This window comes from Octopus bimaculoides, chromosome 11 (assembly GCF_001194135.2).
Source record: "Octopus bimaculoides isolate UCB-OBI-ISO-001 chromosome 11, ASM119413v2, whole genome shotgun sequence".
NCBI classification, from domain to species: Eukaryota; Metazoa; Mollusca; class Cephalopoda; order Octopoda; family Octopodidae; genus Octopus; species Octopus bimaculoides.
Genome location: NC_068991.1, coordinates 35,435,176 through 35,438,949, shown reverse-complemented (window position 1 = coordinate 35,438,949; position 3,774 = coordinate 35,435,176). Strand labels below are relative to the sequence as shown.

The window sequence follows — 3,774 nt, the reverse complement described above, 5'->3', positions numbered from 1 at the left end:
GGTAACGATCACGCTCAAATGGTGCTATTTACGTGCCACTGGCATGGAAGACAGACAGCTGCTCTGGCAACGATCACACTCGGACAGTGCTCTTAGCGCTCCACTGGTACATGTGCCATCACGATTTCGCTTTCACTTGCCCCAACAGGTCTTCGCAAGCCGAGTTCAGTTTCCAATGAAGGAGACGATGTTGGCATGGGTGCCAGTTGTCGAATTTAGTTCGATTTAGATTTCACTTGCCTCAATAGGTCTTCGCAAGTGGAGTTTAGTGTCCAATGAAGGAAAGGTACACATAAGTGGGCTGGCTACACCCCTGGCAGAGGCCTTGGTTTATGGTCTCACTTGGCTTGCCGGGTCTTCCCACGCACAGCATATTTCCAAAGGTCTTGGTCAGAAGTCATTGCCTCAGTGAGGCCTAATGTTTGAAGGTCGTGCTTCACAACCTCATCTCAGGTTTTCCTGGGTCTACCTCTTCCACAGGTTCCCTCAACTGCTAAGGTGTGGCACTTTTTCACACAGCTATCCTCATCCATTCTCGCCACATGACCATACCAGCAATCGTCTCTCTTGCACACCACAACTGATGCTTCTTAGGTTCAATTTTTCTCTCAAGGTACTTACACTCTGTCTAGTATGCACACTGACATTACACATCCATCGGAGCATACTGGCTTCATTCCTTTCGAGCCTACGCATGTCTGCAGCAGTCATGGCCCATGTTTCACTGCCATGAAGCATGGCTGTTCGTACACATGCGTCATACAGTCTGCCTTTTACTCTGAGAGAGAGACTCTTTGTCACCGGCAGAGGTAAGAGCTCTCTGAACTTTGCCCAGGCTATTCTTATACTAGCAGCTACACTTTCAGCGCACCCTCCCCCACTACTAACTTGGTCATGCTTTTCAGCCAAGTGGCTGCAGTCAGGCTAGAGCACCACCATGTCTTTCTCTCCTTATGCTGTGCTCTCTGCACGTTCCTTGCATGGCTCTTCTCCTCCACTTGATATAGTCCAATCAAGACTTTCAATGGCACATCTGGTGTATAAGAGAATTTGATATCGCTGCCCTCAACTGTGTCTCATTTCAAGCCATCAGTTCGTCTAGTATTGTGGACAGGAAAGTGTCAAGTTTTGTTTTGAAGACCTCTACATCCATGTCTTGCAGGCATCTCAATTGTTTTGGTAGGGCATTAAAGAGTTGAGGTCCTCTGAAACCGAGTCTGTTTCTTATGTGAGATGCAGTGGACGGTACCCTTGGTACTATGCAGTGGCGACCTGTGCAGGCATTCATATAGTACTTGATGCCTAAGTTTGGTACCAGTCCTTCCAGTATTTTCCATATCTAAATTATTACATATCACCTGCCTGCGCTCCAGGGAGTAGAGACTTAGTGCCTTCAGTCGCTCCCTGTAGTTCATCTGCTGGACTGTGGATATCTTTTTTGTATAGTGACGCTGAATTGCCTCAAGTTCTCTTGTTAGCTTGACACTGTGTGGTGACCACAACTGAGAGCAATAGTCTAGGCAGCTCAGAACAAATGTCTTCCATAGAGTCAACATGACTTTTTGATCCCTTGTTCTGAAAGCATCTGTAACATTTGGGAAGCTTGAAAAAGAGTTTGGGCAAATTGCAGCCTTGTCTACAACACCAAGCTGAGTGTTTACAAGGCTTGCATACTAATGGCTCTAATACACTCTTTTGAAACATGGGCAGTACACCATAAGCATCTCAAGTTGCTTGAGTGCTTTCATCATAAATGTTTGAGACACATACTCAACAAGTGGAAAAGTAAAATACCAGACACAGAAGTCCTCACAAAGGCAGGATGCACAAGCATCTAGTCACTTGTCATATCTACTCAGATGAGTTGGGTAGGCCATTCTGTGAATATGGAAGATAATTGGATTCCAAAGCAGCAGTTCTGCAGTGAGCTGTGCACTGGAAAGCATCCTCAGCAAAAACCACAAAAAAAAGGTACAAAGAATGCATAAAAGGTAATCTGGAGGAAATGCAAATCAATGAAAAGAACTGGGAAGAACTAGCTTTGGAAAGAGCTGAGTGGAGGAAGCGTATAAGGGAAGGTTGTAAAACTCTTGAAGAGGGTCACCTTGAGCACAAAAGCCTAAAGTGCCAGCTTCAGAGGGGTTGTCATCAGAACCTTAATGAGAACATACTGTGTTGGATATGTGAAATGTGTGGCTGTATATTCCTTTCTAAGGTTGGGTATGTCAACCATCTGAAATCCCATAAAAAGATCAATCTTGGAGGAAGATGTTCTTCCTCCAAGATTGGGTGATTCAGTGTATGTAGTGTGTGAAAGGGCTTGCAAGTTAATTTCATGTCTGTAGAGACATATGGTAGTTCACAGACGTCTCTTTCTCTTTGTAGCTCTTTCACTCTCTCCGTACACACAGAGAGACAATAAAAGAGCAACAATGAGAGAGATATGAAGAGAGAAAGTAGGTAAGTGAGTAATTATGTAAGTATATATGTATGAAAGTATATAAGGATGTATGTATGTACATACATATGCATACAGGTATGTAATATATGTACATACACGTGCATGTATGCATGTGGAAGAGAAGAGAGAGCGTGTGTGTGTGTGTGTGTGTGTGTGTGTGTGTGTGTGTGTGTGTATGCACGACATGATTATTGTAATTGAATGTCATTCATTTTCAATATCCTCCAAAAATATGTCTGGCTATGAGGAAATATTACCTTACTTAGAAACAGGTGAGGGTTGGAAACAAGAAGGACGCCCAACTGTAATAAAAACCTACCTGAATAAACTCTGTCCAACACATGTAAGCATAGAAAAATGAATTTTAAAATGGTGATGATGATGATGATGATGATGATGATGATGATGATGATGGTGGTGGTGGTGGTGGTGATGATGATGATGCTGAGGAGGAGGAGGAGGAGGAGGAGGAGAAGGATTTACCATATAATTAGAATAATACACATTTGTTTACCTCACACACACTAAAATGATAAGTGAAGTCAATTAATTGCTGTTTTTGTGATTAGTGATAATCAGTGTGCAATCAACTGTATTGATTTCAAGAGGAAAATTAGCTATAAGATTTGTGATATCCATGCCTATCCTAAGGACAATAGAAGTGCATGTGAACTAAAATAACTACAAATTAGAAATGTAACATGAAATCGGTTGATTGGGAGCTAAGTCCTTAACTATTTGATTTGTAGTGTATTACATAATTTTCATCATGCATTTATTGTCAAATTTACAGCACTGAATGATTCATTCAAGATATTGGTATTGATTGTAATTATTCTGATTGTCTCATCTTCACAATATCTAAGATGAAAGAGACTTAATTCCATAATACTTCAGTTATCAGACTCACACTTGCACTCACTAACAGTTTTAATCCCCAAATTATTTTTTTGAGCAACACTATCGTCATCATTATCATCATTTAACGTCCGTTGTCCATGCTGGCATGGGTCAGACAGTTTGACCAGGGCTGGCAAGCTGGAAGGCTGCACCAGACTCCAGTTTGATTTGGCATGGTTTTCTATGGCTGGATGCCCTTCCTAATGCCAACCACTCTGAGAGTGTAATGGGTGCTTTTACATGCCACCGGCATGGGTGCCATTTGCGTGACACCAGGGTGCTTTTACATGCCACCAGCACAGGTGCCAATTCATGTAACACCTGTATCTGTCACAACTGCAATTTTGTTCAGTTTGATCAGTCTTCTCAAGTACGACATAATGCCAAAGGTCTCGGTCATTGCCTATGTAAGG

General features: G+C 42.4%; 1 protein-coding gene across 1 annotated transcript in view; it reads right to left on the bottom strand.

Moving 5' to 3' along the window:
- Positions 1–3,774, bottom strand: part of LOC106876981 (ribosome quality control complex subunit NEMF) — a 119,600-nt gene that overhangs the window by 44,790 nt on the left and 71,036 nt on the right. The gene's annotated exons all lie outside the window — the stretch shown is intronic.